Source organism: Stenella coeruleoalba (genome assembly GCF_951394435.1).
Source record: "Stenella coeruleoalba genome assembly, chromosome: 5".
Lineage (NCBI taxonomy): Eukaryota > Metazoa > Chordata > Mammalia > Artiodactyla > Delphinidae > Stenella > Stenella coeruleoalba.
The window spans coordinates 17,140,067-17,161,856 of record NC_137150.1 but is presented as its reverse complement, the minus strand read 5'-3'; the positions used below and the strand labels follow the sequence as shown (position 1 = coordinate 17,161,856).

Genomic DNA, 21,790 nt, shown 5'->3' with positions numbered 1-21,790 from the left:
TGTGACTGCTCCTGGTCACCTCCTCCGCGGGGGGACGCCCCATCATGTCCTACCCCCATTCTGCTTAGCGGTTTCTTCCCCAGGATTATAAGCTCCCGAGGTTAGGCGCTTTGTCCCATTCACCGCCATGTCTCCAGCACCTGCTGGCACGGTGGAGGTACTCAGTTCTGAACTCTTGTTGGATTAATGAAGGAATCAAGGAAGTGGAGATACCTATAGAATTTAATGTTTGATGCTGTGTTTTGAGGCTTTAGTCTCAATATTGATGGCAAACTAAGAGAAGAGCTTCTAACATTGAAAAATGAAACAGTTCAGAAAAACTGTCCGTCTTTCAGTTTGTTTTTCAGAGCAGAGACATGTAGCTTCTGAGAAATTTTCAGAAAGCAGAAGTGCCGTGGATTGATTGCTCATCTTTGATCATTCTCTTCTGCTTTCTGATTTTACTCTTGTGTTTATGTCTTATATCATGAAAGCACTTTTGAGTCTTTATTCTCATCTTCTCAAACGCGCACTTGCAGACTGCTCACCCCCGTCGCACTAGTGATGACAGTCTTACAGTATATTCAGGGCGCCTTCTCTCTAGGGACTCAGGAAGTATATGGCCGTCTCATCCAAGGTCATCCCTCTCTCTACAGAGGGCTCTGAGCTGTGGTTTCAAGAAGTTTCTGGGCCTCCGGGCTGGGCCCCAGGGCTTTCCAGGGCAGCTTCCAGGGAGGCTGATGGAGTTTTGGCCTCAGCCCCATCAGGAGCATTTCTGTGTCTGTCTGTCTGGTGTATCAGCATTCCCTGTAAGATTCTGAGTAGGATTCGCCTCATGCATAACACAGTATCGGAACGCTTGTGATTTAGAGGGGTCTCTTCCCTTTTCAGGGAATAACGAGAGGGCTTGCAACAGGGCCTTGTATCCCTGAGAATTGAAGGTGGCAGACAAAGGGCAGCCTGTTCTGGATGAGTCTGACTCGTTCTGACCCAAGGAGGCGTTTGATTGATGTCTGTGCCTTGAACTGAATTACAGGAGCTCGTGAGCCACTGGCCTAGGTTTTACCGGGCGGTGTACACAGGTGCCCTTGGCTTTGCTGCCACCTTACCTTGTCTTTTTTCAGTTCCTCCTTTCTCCCGAGTGTTTCTGTTTGTGGTACAACATTGCTATGGAAACTTTATGCTGATGGCTGCTCCTGGCACTGTGCGTTTGGGGAAGGCTCATCTGATTTCTGTTAAATAATTCGATTTCCCTTCCTATGCTCAATTTCCAAGGCATTTAAAATTCTCCATTAAAATGAGAACACAGACTCATCAAAGTCGAAATGTAAACAGACTTGTGAAGTATTTTAATCTTATCATTGACTGTATCTGGAAATCCCAAACCGAAGAAACTTTGGACTCATATTCATGGAAATGGAAAGCAGTTTGTTGTTGAGTGAATGAACTTAAGTAAACGCAGGGTGCCTAGACTCTAGGCATCAATACAAACTGTATCTGCATAAAAGTGCTTGTTGTATGAGCGTATAATCCCTTTTTTTTGCGGGGAGGGGGTGCATTTTTGACTTCCACGTTAATCTTAGCTGTATGAGATGGGGGAGGGGTGCTGCGTGTCATTTTCCTTGAATATTCTTTTGTTGTTCTAGCACTTCGAAGATTTTTAAGTAAATGAAGGAGTGAATGAGTGAGTGACATGAACAGATCCGTAGAAGGGAACTCCAGCTGTAGGAGAAAAGCTTTGGGACTTGATGGCTCGGCACAGGGAAAAACAAAGTATGCACACAGGGGCATTCGGGTGTCTGGTAAGGAGAAAGTCGAGTCAGAACACAAATTTGCTGTAGATGTGACATGTGTGAAGAAAAAGTGACCTCTCCTAGGCAAGCAGTGGTATTCTCATGTCCAGCATGCCAGAGGGTTCTGTCGTTTTTATAAACTCCCTCCTCCCTGGAAATCAATCTAGCCACTCCTGGGGTGCTTTCAGAGTCATTTAGAAGGGATTTTAGGGAAAACTAAGATTTACTTCACAGCTGACATTGGTGAATTGTATCGATGCTGTAAAGTACAAGAGAACTTTTCTAATTAAGTAGTGTCTGGGCAGCTCATTCTAGAGCGTATTTCTTGCATGATACAGTTTCTCACATTCTTTAAATGAAAAGTTTATTTTGACTATTATTGGAACCCTTAAACACTTCATGGAATGTTTGGCTTAAGACAATATTTCTTACTGGGAGTTTTTTGCTACTTTTATTCTTTTTGACCTTCGGCTATAGAAAGGATTGTACATTTAGGAAGGCATAAAAATAATGGAGTGCTATTAAGGAAATGGTGATAATTGAAATACTTGATGAGAAAAGGCATTTAAATGCGTAACTTAACCAAATTCAAGTAGCTAGACACAAACCCCTCTTTTCTCTTTAAAAAGAAACAATACCATGGGGGCTTCCCTGGTGGTGCAGTGGTTAAGAATCTGCCTGCCAATGCAGGGGACACGGGTTTGAGCCCTGGTCGGGGACGATCCCACATGCCGCGGAGCAACTAAGCCCGTGCGCCACAACTACTGAGCCTGCGCTCTAGAGCCCGCGAGCCACAGAAAGAGAAGCCACCGCAATGAGAAGCCTGCGCACCGCAACGAAGAGTAGCCCCCGCTCTCAGCAACTAGAGAAAAACCCACGTGCAGCAGTGAAGACCCAGTGCAGCCAAAAATTAAATAAATGAAGAAATAAATAAATTTAAAAATAATAATAAAAAGAAACAATACCAGATTTATATGGTACTTTCTCTTCTTTTCGACCTAAATTATAAGCAGCTACTGTTGGTTATTTCTAAGAGCTGTTAGCTTGTGAAACTGGGTAATCATTAAAAACAGAGTACTTGCAAGCTACAAATGAGTGCCTAGGTTTTTGTTTAGATGTAAAGAGTTTTCCTATGGCAGTTCCTCAACTGTAGTGTGGAAACTTAAGCTAAGGCAGAGTAATAAGTGAGCCTTGCTAAGCAATGAGTGTGTTTTTGGCTCAAAACTATTCAGGAAGCAGCTGTCATAATATAGCTCTTTAGAATTATCAGCTGTATTATTTAGTATTTATGAAATGCTCTGTGCTCCTAGTTAATTTATTAATTTCTCCAAGCCTCAATTAAATGGGAAAGAGTATTTTTACTCTTCTCAGTCCTATGTTTTCTTAGTAAAATCTCAAGGAAATAGCTCGAAATGCTCTTGTTTTAAGATGCATGGCTAGTAGACTTTATCTGAATAGCAGGAATACTTCTCTTTATTTTTTGAGTTGACGTGTTTTCCAGATGAAATATTAGTAAAACGTTTTTAAAAGTCATCTAAATCCTATAAAATAATGTGAATGTTTTGGGTTATAGAAAATATGTCCCCTGAGAGTAATGTTTTTAACATTTATTACTCACTTTAAAGTAAGTTTTCAGTAGAACTGCTGTGAATCACTGACTGTTTTTATGGAGCCTAATTCATTAAAGAGAATTCAGTCTACACTAATGACATTGCAATTGTTCTAAAGTATACACAAAGAAGAAGAAAATAGTGTGAGCAAAGTGTTCGACTTTTTTTTTTTTGATGCTGGCTTAAAGCTGTTATTTGTGCAGAAATAGAAACTTTGGATTATCCCTGTCCTAGTCAAAAGCTTATCATAAGGCAAGGCTATTATTATAACAGTTCTAAACAGATGCTTCCGGTTTGCTCCTTTGGGTCACATTCATGACTTTATTCTTGAACATCTATCCAAGATGCTCCTGAGGCTGAGCACGTGCCCCTCCAACAGGCTTTAAAAATACATTTCTCTTAACCTGTGGGGCATTTATAAATGAATCAGCAGTGTTTACAGAGCACCTGTTCTCTGCAGAGATCTATTACCAGATGAAGTGGAGGAGTTGAAGAAGCAATTCAGGATGGATCATACATCTCAGTGTAAAACTTGAAACCATAAAGCTAACAGAGGAAAATAGAATGTGTTCCCAATGCTGGACAGGCAAGGATTTCTTAGGATATAAAAAGCACTAAACCATAAAATAAAAAATTAATAAATTGGACTTTATCAAAATTTAAAACTTTCGGGCTTCCCTGGTGGCGCAGTGGTTGAGAGTCCGCCTACTGATGCAGGGGACACGGGGTTCGTGCCCCAGTCTGGGAAGATCCCACATGCCGCGGAGCGGCTGGGCCCGTGAGCCATGGCTGCTGAGCCTGCGCGTCCGGATCCTGCGCTCCGCAACGGGAGAGGCCACAACAGTGAGAGGCCCGCGTACCGCAAAAAAAAAAAAAAAAAAAAAAATTAAAACTTTCATTTTTCTTTGGACACTATTAAGAAAATGAAAGGCAAGCCATAGATTGGGAGGAAATATTCACAATTTGTAACTCTGTTAAAGGATTCAGGCTATCTAAAGAACTCTCATAAGTCTGTAATAAAAAAAGACAAAGGACTCAAAAAAAAGACCAAAAGACTTAAATGAACAAATCACATACGAAGATGTTTGACCAAGGAACAAATGAAAAGATGCTTCCCATCATTGGTCAACAGGGAAATGCAAATTAAAATGATGAGATACTACTTCATACCCATGGCAGAAAAATAAAACAAATACCAGAAAGCTGATGATGTCAACTGTCGACAAGGAAATGGAGCAATAAATAGTTTCATGCATTTTTGATTCGAGTGTAAACTAGAAAATACACTTTGGAAAACAGTTTGGTAACCTTTTATCAAGTTAAACATATAACTACCTATGAGCTAGTAATTTAACTCCTAGGTGTTTACCTAAGAGACGTGAAAACATATATCCACGAAAAGACTTTTACTGGAACGTTCATAGCAGCTCTATTCATAATAGCCCCAAATTGGGAATGACCCAAATGTTCGTTGACAGATTAAAATAAGTAAACAAATCGTGGTACACTTATAGAATACCATTTAGGGATCAAAAGGAATCATACCTGCCAATAACATGGGTAAATCTCAAACCAGTATGTTGAGCCAAAGCAGTCAGACACAGTGGGGTATGTACTGTGTGAATCTGTTTAAATGCAGTTCTACTGCAGGTAAAACTAAGCTCTGGGGACAGAAATCAGGAATGTGGACACCTGTGACTGGAAAGGAGCACAAGGGAACTTTTGTGATGGAAAATACTGTATTGTAGTAATTGGGGTGGTGATTACGCGGTGTCAAACTCATTGAATTTACATTTAAAATGTTTTCCATTTTATTGCGTGCAGTTTATACCCAGCCCAAATTCAGTGGGGGAAAAAGTCAAAGCTGTAAAACTTGCTCTTGGAGCAGTAAGCATATTGAGCAGACATCATGCATGTTGTAAACCACATGTAAATGGTACATAGGATGTTAGAACGATGGCAGAGATGGCAGGAAGTATGTACCCCGTGAACGCTGAGAAGAAAGCATGTCAGATGGGAAACGTTCTCTGGGCAAGAGATGGTTTGTGTTGTGTTCTGAAGACAGAAATGGATAAATGTTAGAGATTAGGATTGGAGAGAAAATACTCCAAACAGGGTCAGGGTCTCACTCAGGCCAAGGGGTCAAGATAAGAATAAAAGAAGACATGTTTTGAGGTCAATAAGCATGTTAACTGAAGTTGTTTCCCTATTCAGTTTATCATTTCCCAGCCCTCTACAGCTGTATCACTTTCCTCTTTCAGGACTTGGCCTAATTCTGTTCCTTCTGTCCACTAGATGCTCCAGCACACGGTGTTCTTTCCTATTTCTCAGCTCCTATTTTAACTCCACAGCATAGCGCTTAAATTTTCCCAGGTTATACCCTACACGTCGAGTGTGTACTTTCTCAGAACATGTTTTCTGGGGGAAGGTGGTTTGTCCTTCACTGCTCCAAGTGAAATGCTGAGTCCATCATCAAATGCTAGTTAAGGTTCTTTGGATGGAGGTTTGATAGATGTGCAGGAGAGGACACCTGTTGGAATGTAGGTTTACTACATTAAGTGTATGCTGTAGGTTTTTACATATAAGAGTGTTAATAGCTGTAATTTTTTGACTGTCGACTGTGTACCAGGCATTATGATAACTATCACGATAGTTCTTCCTAGGTAGGTATTTTTATTCTGTCTTTACAGATGAGTAAACTGCGCAGGCAGAGGTTAAATGGCACACTGGAGTTCGAATATATCTCTTTGGCTTCCACCATTCTTGTAGTCATCAAACCACTGTATTTGTGTTCCTGAGAAATAAGGTGATGACAGTGATGACAACAGTAAACATTGCTTGTACTCTTATGTCACGCCAGTCACTCTTTGGGCACTGTATACATATTAATTCATTTAACTTCCATGACAAGTGAGGGAAATTATTCATAGGGTCATTAAGTAACTTTATCAGGGTCATGTCAGAGTAAGCAGTGTGGAGTCAAGATTGGAACTAGTGGGCTTCCCTGGTGGCGCAGTGGTTGAGAGTCCGCCTGCCGATGCAGGGGACACGGGTTCGTGCCCCGGTCCGGGAAGATCCCACATGCCGCGGAGCGGCTGGGCCCGTGAGCCATGGCCGCTGAGCCTGCGCGTCCGGAGCCTGTGCTCCGCAACGGGAGAGGCCACAACAGTGAGAGGCCCGCGTACTGCAAAAAAAAAAAAAAAAAAAAAAAAAAAAAGATTTGAACTAGTCTGATCCCAGAATACACGGTCTTTGCTCTTGATTATCGTGCTCTGCTACTTGGCTTTGCGAGCATGAGGACTGGCGTCTCCCTTAGCGAGAACAAGGCACGCACTTCTCCTGAGGTGGGGTAGGGATAGGAATGGATTTATTAGATAAAAACTAGTGAGGCAGGATGTTCTTTCCATGACATATTCAGTTTGTTAAAATAAGATGCTCCTTATTGCCAACCATCCATGAGAAGTTGTGGAGAAATTTTACTGTGTCTTTTTTTTTTTTTTTTGCGGTACGCGGGCCTCTTAGTGTTGTGGCCTCTCCCGCTGCGGAGCACAGGCTCCGGACGCGCAGGCTCAGCGGCCATGGCTCATGGGCCCTAACGCTCCGCGGCACGTGGGATCCTCCCGGACCGGGGCATGAACCCGTGTCCCCTGCATCGGCAGGCGGACTCTCAACCACTGCGCCACCAGGGAAGCTCTACTGTGTCTTTTCCTTACTCGGCTAAGACAGGTTCCATTCTTTGAGGGCTTAAGAGTCTAGGTCTGGGTTTGCTTTTGTGGTAAACTCTTGTGGCTGCTCAAGTCTTTAAAAATTCTCATACTACTTGAACTAAACTAAGAAACTGGACGTGACTGGCAATGTGCTACAGTTATAATTTACGAGGGACAATTAGTTCCAGAACTGTCATCAGCGGAGCCATACCCAAGAAGAAGAATCTCGCCACAATACCAAAAGATTAGGCAGTAAAGGTGCATTGTAAGTTACGGTAATGTATTTAAAGGAAGTATTTATCCTTTCCTAAAAGTGATTCCTACTTAGTCTTGTTTCTTGGTTAGCCGGCTACCTGCCTGAGTGGCCCTGGCGACAAGGACTACCGATTTCACATTCTTCATAGGCTCAGGGATACAGAGGCAGCTAATCTTACATTTTAGGTTTTCTTTTCATCGCAGAGCATATTCTTTCCCTTCCTTTTTTCACTTCTATAAAGATGGTGCTTGCGGAGATATTTATAGTAGGGAAGGAAGCGGTGAGATCCTTGTGCAGAAACATAGTTGGCAGTTTCAGGGGCCAGGAAAGAGAGAATATGAAACACTCCGGGCCACCTCCTAGGATATTTAATTGAGTTTAGTATTGTTTCCCGTATTCCATTTTCATCACAGTGCGTTCAGGGCTATCAGCTCCTACCAGGGTTAGGTCTGAGATTTGGATCAAGTCAGTACATGTTGGTTGGCTTCTGATGAGATTAGGATCCCTTCCAAACCTCTCTAAAGAAAATAAAAATGTAACCTAATAAGTTAAAATAGGCCCAGAGATTGTTGTCATACTGAAGAAGTACCACTTCCTAGAGGAGAAAGATTGCCAATGGAAAGGTTGTCTTTGTGCCTATTAGAACGTAAGCTCCCTGAGGTGAGGGACTCTTGGAAGCAGAGTATCTCCAGTATCTAGAATCGTGGCTGCCACACAGTAAGGAATCAGTGTTTGTTGAATGAATGAATGACTGAAATAGCTCTAGAATGAGAAGGAGATTTTGCTTATCCTCTGTAGCAGGATGGTAACATTCATTAGATGAAGCCTCCTGTGAGCTCATTTACCAGCCTTGACCTTAGGGCTGGAAGTGCCTGTAAGCAGCAGGTGGGCCCTGCTTTCCAGCCAGGTATCTCCCCCCACAATAAAAGAAAGGTTAACACACTTCAGGTCGGCTTGGTGTAAATTGTACCTATCGTCCAATCACGTGATAAAAGTAAGTGTGTGATCCTAGAAGACTGAGAATCAGACTCTTTTTCCCAGTGTTCACACCAAAGTGTACAGTCTCCTTTGGGCCAAGTCTGAGAAGCCAAATAGCTGATCTCTTTTTTTCTTTGAGATTTTAGCCTCAATAGCAGATGTTACATAATTGAACAGAAGCCACCGATCCCTCTCTGACTTTTATCTGAAAGATAAAGGGTCAGAACATGATATCTGAGGCCTTTGATGCTTTTCAGAAACAGCAGATGGAAGACTTCAGTGAAGAATAAAAAGCCAGCAATTTAATTTAGGCTGAGTGAAGACAAAAGATTTCAAAGGAATGGAAAATGTATCAGATCCAAAAGCATATGACCATTATCTCACTTTGCCTTTAAAAGAACAGGTGGCTTGAGAAACTTTGTGGCAAACTTGGTTTTTCTGTGAATTAATATTTCCAAGTTATTACCACAAAGATAAGACGAGCAGTAAATTTCCTACTAAGTTTGTACTTTTCTTGGTTGCTAGTTGGGAAAAGAAAACTCCCTGTAGAGGAACCAGAAGATTTAGTAAAAAGGATTTTAAAGACCTGATGGAGGAGACTTGATCCCACATGCTAGAAATTTAAACCAGACTTTATATAGTTTGATGGTGGGTTCTTTTTTGGTAAAGATAGGATACTTCTTCTGAAATGGATTTCTGTAGCCATGATCCCTAGACTTTTAGGAGGCAGTGCATCTTTCAGCATTCAGGGCAGCGATGGGTTTAGTACCAGAATGTAGTAGCAGACATGCACTTAATTTGAAATCCCAAGCAGTAAACAGAATCCAACCAATGAAACCCCTTTGTAGCATCCGATCTGAAGGGTAAGGATGACCATGTAATTTATTGTCCAAACCAGGACACTTCTGAGGTAGAAAGGGGGAACGGTTTACCATTATGCCAGAAAGCGGGTGAAAACTAGAGTTGTCTCAGGACTTAGTGACACTTTACCCAATGGAACTGAAACTTGAACGTGCAACACAATTACCTGGAAGCCTATTAAAACACAGACTGCTGGGCTCCACTCCCACAGTTTCATGTTCGGTAGGTTTGGGATCAAAAATTTGCATGTCTGACAAGTTCGCTGGTGATGCTGGTGCAGCAGCCTGTCTGGGGACTGCACTTTGAGAACTACCGCTCTGCCTAGACAGGTGTGGCACTCTTATGCCGACGATGTAATTTTCAGTTGAAAGAAACTCTCCTTAGTGTTCAGTCCTCCTCCGCTAGACAGCCCTCTGCAAATGAGGATACCCATGAAGGAGACGGCAGAAAAAACTTGCATTGGCTTCGACCTGTGTCTCTGTGGACTGGTCTGTTCTTGGCATTCCAGAGACAGCTCCCTGGTACCAACCTAACCTTCAAAGAAATGTTGAAACCAAATGGAAGAAACATGACTTCTGGTTTCTTACCATATCAGACTTTGGCTTGGGGAAGCCTCAGCACCTAAATTCACTCTAGGGACATTTTATAGAATGAACATTGTTATGGGCAACAGTGTTCCTCCGCCCTTTTCTTTTGCATCTGAAAAAGCAAGGTGGGTCACCAGCGGCTCTGCTGGAGCCATCTGAGAAAATGTGGCTGGGGTTCTTGCTCTTGGTGCAACTGTTCAAACTGGCACAGTCTGACCCGGAAACACAGCTTCACCGTGTGCCGTCAGTACTCCGCAGGCTTTGTCACATCGGACTAAGTGAACTTGCTAGAATTGCGTCATGCAGGACTCCTGCCTAACTGCAGAAACAATGCTAGCTCTTCGTACGTTGGAAAAAAACCCCCCAAACCTCCAATATTTCTCAGTTCAGCAGTTGACTTCAGGAACATCATAGATCTAATGGGAAATATCTGTTTGTTTCCCTTTCTTTTTAAATCAAAACTAATGGGGGGTGCTTTTGCTTTTTAAGCATTTATTCATTATTTTGCCCTCTTGTTAACTGACTTAGACTGAATGAGAAACACATGGATAGATTTATTAGTCAGGCAGATGTGAATGTGGGATTCACCGTAGATGAGTGGTTTTTAAAGGGTGGACCCCCAGACCAGCAGCATTACTATCACCTGGGACTTTGTTAGAAATGCAGATTCTCTGGCCCCAACTTACTGAATCAGAAACTTTGGGGAGTAGGGCCCAGGGATAAGCGTTTCAACAAGCCCCCCAGGTAATTCTGACGTGTAGCAAAGTTTGACAGGCACTGTTGTAAACGGCTTTACGTTATATCTTATCTGTCTGTTTTGGTCTACAGAGGTATTGAAATGTCTAAATTATGCTTTCCAGTGGTCTGATATGTAATTTCATACACATCTGCTTCGATTAAATGAGTCTTTGTAATAATAGTGAAAGCAATGATGATGTTAGCCAACATTTACTGAACACTTTCTACATTACTATGTTAAAGATTTTACAAATAATATCTCATTTAATTTCACAGTAGTCTTGTGCTAATATCATCACTGTTTTACAAATAGGGGAATGGGACTCAGGAGCTTGGTAGACAGGCCTCTTAGAGGGTGGTTTCTTAGTATTTTGCTGCCTGGTGTACCCATTAGCTGTTTTAATGTGTCTCCCCCCCACCCCCCCACCCCCCAAAATTCTCCTGATTTTGAGAGACTGTCTTTTTCTACTCCTGTCTCCTTCCCCCTTTTGTATCCTGTTTAAATATGTCAAGGATAATTATAATTTTATGTTTTTAGAGTAATTTTTCTCCCCAGTATATGTGTGTGACACTAGATTGAACACTCTTCGCACCAGGGAATTAGAAATACTCTCCTACAAATGCATGATTGAGGATGAAAGTAGTTGAAGAGGATTGAAGGACATGCCCATTGGCGATTGGTGGGACAGTGTGGCAGGGCCGGGAGGGGTGTAGCAGTGGGAAGGCTGGGCTGACTGAAACCCTGTGGGGTGCAGGTACCTTCCTTGTGCCCAGGGGCTCAGGCTCACTGTGATATCAGCTGGGTAACCTTGGTCAGGGTGGTTACCTCCTGTCTGCCTACTTCCTCAAGTGTGAAATGGGCACTTTCACATCTCAGCAAACAGTAGTTTTTTTCCCCACGCCCTGCCCACTCTCCCTTCCTGGGTCTTCACGCTTTGAGTATCTTGGTGTCCCCTCATTTCTTCCTTACTAAGCTGTAACAGACACGACAATCTACAGTTTATGTGTATTATTACCAGTGTGTAATGTGTATAGATGTGCATACTTTTATGTGTGTATTTATAGATTTTATTGAAGTCTAAAATTTATTTGTTATGTTCACAGATCATAAAAGGTTATTTTGATATTTTAGAGTGAGTACATTGTTTTATTTATTTATTTTTTTAAACTTATCTAGGTTTTTTTTTTAGTGCCAAAGCTGTTTCAAGTCTGTACGTTTTAGGAAGCTAAATATGCAAGCTATAGAGGATTTTCTGTTTTACCAGCGTGACCTTTGGTTCACTTTCCCCATAGAATTAGGCATCCTTGCTTGAAAAAAAAATTTCTGATTGGTTCACTGTGCTGACAGTGTGGATCTGCGCTAATTCCCCTGTGTGTCCTGTAAATTTATAATGTTTAAAGTATTTTAAATAATTTAGCTGGTTAGTCCTAGACCATGATAAGTTAACATGTGAACTTAAAGTTTTGCTATGCACAGGAGAGATGTTTGTGATTCACTTTCAAGGTAAATACATACTTTACTAGGTATTAATAGGGTTAATTTATCCCAATAACAACAAAGACAAAAGCTTTTATCTATATAAGTAAGTATATGCACAAATAGATACTAACTGTATATCTATGCCTACGTGAACTGGCCAACCAAAACATACTCACACTGACTTATAGGTATTATTATCATAATTGAGTTTGCAGTTTTTAGAGGCAATTTTGATATATATCTACAGGCTTTTGAAATGTTTGTCCTGGGTGAATACCTTTCAAGCATTTTCTCTGATTTCGCCTCATCACAGATGTATTTTGACAGCCACAGTCGGAAATCCTAAACAATCATCAGTGATAAAATTTCAGATTTGGATCCCCAAACCAGCACGAGCAAATATATTACTACATCAACCAATTATAGTTCTCAAACCCAAAGGAACTTACTGAGAATGGGGACAGTGCAGTGGTACTCGGCACCACTGCCGCCTAGCCCAGAATTCTCCTCTTCCATTCTCATGGCCCCTTCACACACCCTGATGTTCTTTCATGGAAAAGCTGTTTCCTTACCTGTTTGTAGCCCTTCATCTGTGAGTCAAACAGCATTCATTTCAGAACATGTCTCAGTGGACGCTCCAGGTTAAGACTGTTCTACGCAGAGTTCTCACTCGTCTTCAGGAACAGATGAAAATCAGGAACTTGACAGAAACCATGAGATAGTAGGTCAGCTGTCACTCTGCTGAATTGGTCAGTTAGAACTCACTCAAGGTCGGGAAATGGAAACAAGGAGGAAGAGAGATGTTTGGATCTCCGTGCGTGTCGGGCTGGCCTCTGTGCTAGTTCCTTTCCTTCAGTGATCCCTAAAAAAGCGTGGTCCTTTTTTTTTTTTCTTCTTGAACTTTCTTCTACTTTTTTTTTTTTTCTCCCCGACATCGCCACGTCATCCGGCAAATGAACAGCTGGGCAACAACCTCAGCAGGTTTTCTTTGTAAACTTCGCCATTGCCAAATTCAACATGTGGTAAAAGGTGGAGAGCTGGTGGGGTCACTGAGGTGGGAAGACATGGCTGTAGCTACCACACCCTCCTAAGAGGAAGCTCATGGGGGAGGCAAAAACTGCCCTCTACCCTTCTAGGTTCCTGGGGCTGGCCTCAGAATTACGTTGACCTGAGACCGACTAAAACGTCTAATAACATGTGTACATGGGAGAGACCCAGGAAAACTGAGTAACTCACCAAAATGGCAGAAGCCACCACCTCAAACTCCGTCTTCAACCAAAGACAAGAGAAGATGTTGAGGTTAGTGGTCTGGGAATTCAAAGCGGGGGAAGGCAATTCACAGGAAGATGAAAGAAGAGCCAGTGTTTGGTAAACAAACATTTGCTGTACCCTGTACAGAGACAGTGGGACCCCGAGAGGCATTTTAACAAACAAATTCTGCTAGGTTCCTCCCTGTCTGCACACCTAATTCATATTATACTGTAGGTATCTGTAGTGGTAGCTCCCTCCCTGGAACAGGTCCTCTACCTAAATTCTTTTAGGCAGTTAGGGGGGTAGGTCAAAGGTTCCTGAGTCTTTGGTGCCTGGATTGTTTCCAGCTCAAAATAATTAGCAAGCCTAAGAGACACATTTTGTGGGGGGGGGCAGGTTTTGCTCCCCGTTTCTTGTCAGCGGCCACATGGTGTGACAAACAGGTGATGAGCCGGGCTCCCGCAAAATGTGGAATTAGTATTTGAGTAAAGAAGCATTCTGGCATCCATGACCCCATCTGTTAGATAAGAGGTGCTGTTATTGTTATTTTTTTCCCCACATTAATTTTTTCCATATTTAAGCATTACTGACAAATCTTGGGTTGGCCAAAAATTTCGTTTCGATTTTTCTGTAAGATGTTATGGAAGAACCCAAACGAACTCTTTGGGCAACCCAACAGGTCCCGAGTAGGACTTCAGATAAACTCATCATGCGTTAATCTTTTGCTAAGTGTGTGCTGCTAAGGTTACTGTTTTGAAAGTGAGAGGCAGGAAATCTCTGTATTTTGGGTTTCTTCCAGGTTGTATAATATAATGCGTAATGTTCCAAGGAGCGCTCCAGTGTCATTCCCACTGAAAAACCGTGTGCAGTTAGAGATGGAAGTACTCAGAATTGGGCTGCGAATCCCTCATCAGAGTGTGTGACGCAGAACCAGATAAGAAATTCTGCCCTGGAAGCTCTCTATTAGGCTGCTACATTGCAGGTGTGTTCTCTCAGGTGGTTCCACGGCCGGATTGTGGGCTCACAGTTTAACGTGTCAAGTTCAGTTTGACTTAAAAACATAAAGTACATTTGCAGTCACAATAGTCAGTAGTACTTATTTCTGTGCTTATGATATGCCAGGTGCTGTTCTAGGTACTTTACGTGCACCTACTGTGTAATGGGCTGTGTTCCAGGCACTGGGGATGAAGTAGTGACTAAGTCAGACCCAGGTCCCTTCCCTCATGAAGCATATTTGCTTATTTTGAGTCTTACATACAAACCCAGTAGTCACTACTGATCCTTAATAGACTCGGCGGAGGCCCCAAGGGGCGCAGGGCTGGTTTAGGGAAGCTTCCCACTTGGCTGTGCCTGGGTGCACCCCTTCTCCCTCCCTCCCCGGTGCCCATAGAGTCCTGGCTGCTGCTTTGACCCCTGGGGCTCAGAGCACCCGTTTGCCTACAGAGGCTTGCTAGCTTCCGCTTGCAAGGAGATCTGGTGGGCAAATACATGTAAGGACAAAGAGACAAGGACGATTGCCAGGGCACATTGCAGAGTCCTTCAGATGTAAACATTATGCTGATGAAATGGATGACTTAGCACTAGCAGTCTCTGAACTGCGGCTCTCAGGACTTCCCTGACTTATTGCAGGAGGCTCTGTTTATTCTGACGGTCTCAGAAACACCCATGATTTGTCCCCGTGCTCTCTTGTGTTTCTTGCCTTCTCCACGGGGTGCCCCATGTTTGTATGCAGCACGACTCAGGTGGACATTACCATTAAATTAAATTCACTGGATCTGCTTGTTTTCCTCTTGATACCAGGAGTTGCAAAGTCCAAGGCCAAAGGGAGAGCCCTACAGGTGGTCACCTGATGACAGGTAGTCCAGATAAGTGAAGCAGACCAGGTGTAAGACCCTTGGGGACTGAGGAATGGTGGAGAAGTGGAGAGCTCATGGCCCACCCAGGAGTGGGGGGGGGGGCAGCTGCTCAGCTAGACCTTGTCAGGGTCCAATGTTGCCTCCTCTGTGGATGGGCCAGTGTTGTCAGAACCTCAAGTGGTGATTGCCCTGTTTTAAACACTTTTTTGTGTTTCTGTGTTTTAACTCGTTGGGTTCTCGCAACAGCTCCATGAGCTGGGTGGGTTCCACCTCTTTCTTAATAGATGAGGAAACTGAGGCACAGAGATGTCCCACAGCCCCTAGAGTTGGGATTTGGACCCTGGCAGAGCCGTGCTCTCAACTGCACTTTTATGTCTCTTCTGGTTTCACGTGCCGTCTAAGTCAGACACTTTTCAAATCGTGTAGGCCTGATGTCTTGTGGGGCGAAACGGAACCTGACTGACTGACTGGCTCGTGGGAAGCCGGTGCGTGGCCTTTGCTTTATAGCAGTCGTATCGGCAGGTCGCCGGGGGACTCAGATGAACACTTGTCTGCAAGGACTGGATCGAAGCACAGATACACATCCTTTCCCACACTTGACTGAAGGGGGCTTTCTTTGTATTAGATCCTGTGACAGCCGGTTTACACAGGAACCATGTGAGGGACAGCTGCTTCTATTTTTACAGATGAGAGAGTAGAACTTGGGAGAATGTAACGAAGTTGCTCAGGCGGGGAGGTAGCTGGGCTGGACTTTGCAGCCAGAGTTCAGATTCAGAGTTCAGGATTCCTTCCCCAGTTCAGCGGCTCTTTTCCACAGCCACGTGAACAGTGAACGCTGGTTCGTTAATTCATCAAGCATCTGAGAGCCGGCTCCTCTAGGCAGGACAGGCCTTGTTGGGAGCACAGAAAAAGTGTATTTTCTCATCAGGAAATGCTGGTTGTACGCAGGTGTGACATTTTTTAATCTGAGGTAAAGAGAGTGATGGCAGCAGATAAGTGGTGAGGGTAATCATGATGATGGATACCAAGGCGAGTGGTAGAGTTAGTGGTTAAGGCTGTGCTTGCCTTGGAACTGGGGAAGATGAAAACATAAGGGTCCAGGAGGAACTTGGTGAGTTGTCTGTTCATCCTGTCTTCTCAGGATTGCATGTTTCAAGACAGAGTGTCTGCCTTAGGAGAGTTTTTGGCTATAGGAGCTTACTGCCAGCAGGGCAAGGGCACGTCCTGTGGTTTCTCTTCAAATGTTTGGGAGGCTTTTAAGAAAAGCCTGGGGCTACCACCTCTTCACCCCTGGGCCCCTGGGCGGTCCTCCTTGCCCTCTGCTCACCTGGGAACTCTGAAGCAGTTCTGACTCTTTTAAGTCATTGTTTATATACTTGACTGGTCATTGACACCAGCCGGGGAGCTTTAATGATGCAGATTCCAAGACCCTACTTCAAATGAACCAATCAGAATCCTTGTTTCTGGCTCAGAATTCTCTGTTTCCAAAAGTGTCTGGGTAAGTCAGAAATGTGGCCACGTGTGAGCCTCCCTGCCTTGCTGTTTCGGAGCCTCTGATCTTACAGCCCTTGGAGGAACTTTCATCCTCCAGGCAGATGTCCTGCCTCCTGTTTTGTCTAGCTCCCTCCAGCTGCCTGGCCCTAATCAGTTACCGCCATAGCTTTGGACGCCCGTGCAGACCCTGTGCCCTGAGAGCAGAAATTATGATGATCAGAGGACTAGTTGGGTGGTATTAGTGAGAGGAGAGATTCATAGGGAGACCTTGAGACAGAGACTAGGGCTAGAACATCCACAGATTAGGTGAAACCCAAGGAGGAAGTAAGAATATCATCAGGGACTTATGTAGCAAAAACAAGAATGTCTGACTTCTCCTGGGGCCTTGAGTTTTATATTTCAGCCTGTCTTCTCTGATCATTTTTTTTCCCTATTGGATGTCAGTGAATGATACAAATCTGTCCTTACACTGTCTGTTGTTACTCCTTCTTTGTAGCCGGGAGGTTTTAGGAGTGGAGTCTTCCTTTCTTTATGCACCTCACTCGCCCTGTCACCCAGATTTTGAAAACTGGCCTCAGGTGTCCCAGAGTTTGGAGCTTGTGGAAACCTGGGCATATTTGTGAAAGACTTGGACATATTTCAATGCAGGATGTAAAATTTTTTGTATTTCCTTGAGATTTATGCTGGGCATTTTGTGCATATGCCTAAATGTAAAGATTAGCTTGTATACATTTTTTCTCTATTAGAAATGGAAATAAGTATCTTATTAATGTTTGCAAAAATATTTTATCTTGACAAACTATTGATCCTATTTTGTGTATTTTAAAAACTAGGTATTCTGTTCTGATGATTAACGACGCAAATAACGTGGCTTTATTCAACACTAGACACCAGTTTCAATACAAAATAAATAAAATAATAACGATGATGGTAATAATAATAGTAGTAGCAGTAATAATAATATGTAGAGGGCATATTTCCTGCTTCCAGGATTCCAAAAAGGAAAAAAGACAACATAATCGATGTTTTGTTTTCCTTTTGTCTCTGATGCTTTGATTTATGCCGAATAGTTCTATGTTCCCTCAATTTATTTCCATTTCCCTTTGTGGAACCCTAGGATTAAAATACCACGGGGCTTCATCCTGATTGATCTCAGAACCCTCCACATAACCGGGTATGACCGCCACCCCCAGCCCACCCCATATGCTCACACACGCACACATTTCCTTTCCCCAGCATTGCTTCCAGGCGGGACTCTGCCTTGTCAGTTACGAGACCGGTTATATATAAACATCTCTTGTGTATTTGTGTACAAATAGAGTGAGTCTAATACGGGGAATCCTCCAAGGTCTGTTATCGTTTCCAGTCAGTTTCCATCCAGCCTGGCAACGGCTGCCTTAAAAGCTGGTTTACTTACTTCTATAAATGTCTTACTTTGTTCCTTACTCCAAAATCTTTTCTTTAGGTACAAAAACAACTTTATTGTTACTGCCTTATCCCCAATTTTTCCCACTTGCTTCACTGGACGGTTAGCCACACTAGAGCAATTTGCTTTTTCCCACTTGCTGTCTTGGGGACTTACTCATGTTAGCCCTATATAATTATGCCATTTTTTCTGCATAGCTTTGTAGTATCCCATAATTTATTTAGTCAGTCCCTATTGATGGACATTTAGATAGATATGGACATTTTCAATGAATCTGTTTTAACTGCAGGAGCTCTTTACTGGGTTACATTGTTTTTAAAAAGTTAAAATAAAGCTTTGCTGACAAGTGATTTAGAGTGGTGTGTGTGTGTGTGTGTGTGTGTGTGTGTGTGTGTGTGTGTGTGTGTGTGGAGAGGGGGTTATGTTTGCAGACAGGACTCCACTGGACATTGAGAGATATACTGGGTTAAGGATACAGAGGATTTTAGTACAAGGCTCAATAGAAACATTATAGGAAAGTGCAGAGAAGTTTAAAGGAAATGAATTTAGGATAGTCCAGTGGTTAGGACTCGACGCTTCCACTGATGAGGCCCAGAGTTCAATCCTCATGGCCAGAAAAAAAAAAAAAAAAAGAAGTGAGTTTGGAAGTTGTCCTCGAAAAGGATCTGTGAAGGAGCTGGTGTCTGAAATGATGGCTCTTTTATGCCTAGAATAGGGTGAAAGTCAATCTGGGAGGAAAAGAACAGTGTAAGCTAAGGCATCAGGGAAGGAAAGTCAGCCGAGGCGGGTGGGGCATAATGTGAGGATATCTTGATCGTCATGGTGAGGCGTTCATAATTCACTGTACAGTGACGCTTTCGAGCTTTGTGATACAGTAATTGAAGACGTGCTTTTAAAAAGTGTGATCTGGTAGAAAAACATGGAATGCAGACGTGCCTTTGTGTGTTTCTCTATGTGAGGCATCAAATCCTGCCAAAGTCAGTGCGTTGACTTAGGGTAGTGGAAGGGCGTGGCAGAAAGTACGTCTTTAGAACATAATTAGTCACTATACTGGAAAACAGTGCTTTTTGGTTTGTTTTAACCTCTTGAAATGAGCGACAGGCATGGAAATTCGTTGGCAGTTGTGTGCTTACCTTTATCTGAGAGTTATTGGAGAAACAAATGTCTGGTACGATAGCTCCACCTTCTGGAAGGTTGGCACCAGTAACAGTTCATAAAAAGAACTGATATGTGCAATATTTACATATTTTGTGGACGGCTAACAAAAACCTCACTTTGACATAGGCACTGACGTTGAGTCATGAGTTGAATACCTAGTCTCAATTAGTTGAATTGCTCAAACAGGTTTTCTGTGTTGCTAATATTAGATTGGGTTTAACCTTAAGAATCAGAAAGAATGAATTTCAGTTGATGATATTCACAAAGAGTCAAAATTGAGAACTCGTAGTCACAAAAACAAAATCTCAGTGCATGTATTTCCTCTTCTATGTATGGATTTTTGGAAAAGTGCTCATAAAGCCAGAGGGCATTTTCTTTTATCCCTCGGAGTCTCCAAAATGTATCCTTTCTCATTATTTCCATACTGCTCTTAAGACTCAGTTCACCTGTCACTATCCCTGGGCGTGTCCCTGACATCTTGGCATTGTTCATATACTTCCCACATGGCCTATGTTTTTATATCAATCTCAGCTGGAGTGGGCAGTGGCTGCCTTGGTTGGCTTGTTTTGGTCTCACCAGTACCCACTCCTATAGCAGGCTCTCAGAAATGTTTGTTGAGTGAATGTGTGTTACCAAAACACACAGGGGAAAGACAGGGAATATCCTGCAACTGTATGCTCTGGTCCTGTAGGTAAAGATAAGAGAGACGATGGAATTCATCTGAAAACAAGGACTGTGGATATTTTTAAATACTGTTAACCCAGTGGCATCAAATCATCTACTCATTTGTATCTACCCACTTTTGAGTTCCTTCCGTAGGTTTCTGGACCCCCGACCTGCATCATGATTCATCCTAGGACGGGTCCCTTAGAGGATTGCGCGCTGCTTTATAAGACGGTTTATTTACTTGGCACTCTGACGGCTCAGCTTTTTTAGTAAATCGTTAGAACAAGTTAGGAAAATGAGCCTCAGAAGTCACTGAGAGAAGCTTCGGCCGGAAGGAGACTCATAGAGAATGAATACTTCATTTTTATTATGTCGATGAAAATAATAAACAATCTGTAATAGGAATAGAAAAATGTTTGATTTGAGCCAAACTGAGGACTAAAGCCCAGGAGACAGCCTCTCAGATACTTGAGGAACTGCTCTGGAGAAACATGGTTTTCAGCACAGTTTTATGTCTTCTCAGAACAGAGCACATAAAACAAGTCAGGGATACATTCCTTCATGGTTTCCAAAAAAAGATCGGCACGTACACAGTGAGTCAGTGTGGCCTTGGCCCCTGGGACGGGCGTCTGTCTTGTCATGGAAGGAGGACCAACACTGGCACCCCAGGAAGGGAAGAATTTAATCCCTATTTTTAACAAGGGCCTTTACTTCTGGTCTGTGCACCCTTTTCTTTAATAATTAAAGCAGATGTACAGTGTATGTTCGATAGGCCACAAACAGGCTGTTCTGTTAGCACGAAATTCAAGTCAACTCACGTATAGGGCGGAATGACTTCCCCGTGCCTCGATATCAGTTAGATAAACCTTTTATCAGTTAGATAAACTTCCCCGGAGTTGTTCCGACAAATAGATGTCGCCTGTTCGGGCTGCGTGATGTGTGAAGAGCAGGCGCTAGCATGTTGAGGGGAAGGTTTTGTGGTGGGGAGACTCCAGCGAACTTGCCTGAGGTTAGCTGAATGCTGTGGGTGAGCTCATGCAGGTTTCTGTTGTTGTCACCCCCCCGCCCCAAGACTAAGCACGCCTGAAATTTGTAGACTCAGTCTTCTTCTCTGTCCAGCAAACTGCTGTTAGCTAAAGCACACTTGTGTGTGCTTGTGCTTTGTGCGAGTGTTGTGTGGTCCTCGTTGGCAATTTAGTTTCCTTGGCAGCGTGACCGAGAAATTTTTCTGTAGTTTTAGGCCATTAATGCTGTAGAGAGCTACGTACCTGTTTAGTTCCTATTTGGAGCACAGCAGTGATTCTTAGGCTGTTTTGCATGGACCAGTTGGCGTCATCAGAATGTAGAATCAGTGAGGCCAAGTTTCTGTGTTTAGTCCTCAGGTGAGCTGTTCAGGGAGCAGCGGTGCATGTTGCCCTTGTCTTATTCCCAGGGATCACGGGGTGGGTTGAAGGAGGACGTGTGGTTCCACTTGTGTGACTCCATCATGACCGGAAGGCTCGTTCGGATCCCATGTTCTACTCCTCCTTCGGGAGCCTGGCAGGCTTCCTGTAGGGGGTGTTTATCTAACCCGAGTTGTAGTTCGTTGGTGACATCAGTGCCCTCAGTGGCCCAGCCTCCTGACCAGCCTGTTTGTTTAGTTGTCTCCACGGAGGCCTGTGTGCTGGAAGGACAAATGCAGCCTCCCTCTCTAAAATCCTGTTGAAGTCATACCAATCATAAATTTCGTACTTAGTCGTTAATAGTGGGACAAAAGATTTGTGATGGTTTTGCTGTAGAGGAGAGAGAGAATTTAAACTAGAATTTAGCTTATATGTTCCTTCAGGAAGCCAAGGCAAATAAAAATACTCAACTTGGGTGAGCTGGGTTCTTTCCTGTGGCGTTGAACAGAGCCGCCAGCAGCGACCACTGACCTAGAAACCGTTATCCACCCGCCCAGGAAACCTCCGT

General features: G+C 43.3%; 2 protein-coding genes across 5 annotated transcripts in view; one reads left to right on the top strand and one right to left on the bottom strand.

Annotated features, from left to right (window-relative positions):
* The window catches only part of P2RY14 (purinergic receptor P2Y14), a 59,595-nt gene extending 46,203 nt beyond the window's left edge, over nucleotides 1-13,392 (bottom strand). Inside the window, exon 1 of the mRNA XM_079921184.1 lies at nucleotides 12,562-13,392. The gene's annotated coding sequence lies outside the window, so the exon portion shown is untranslated. The remainder of the gene's footprint in view (nucleotides 1-12,561) is intronic.
* MED12L (mediator complex subunit 12L) overlaps nucleotides 1-21,790 on the top strand; it is a 330,953-nt gene that overhangs the window by 165,958 nt on the left and 143,205 nt on the right. The gene's annotated exons all lie outside the window — the stretch shown is intronic.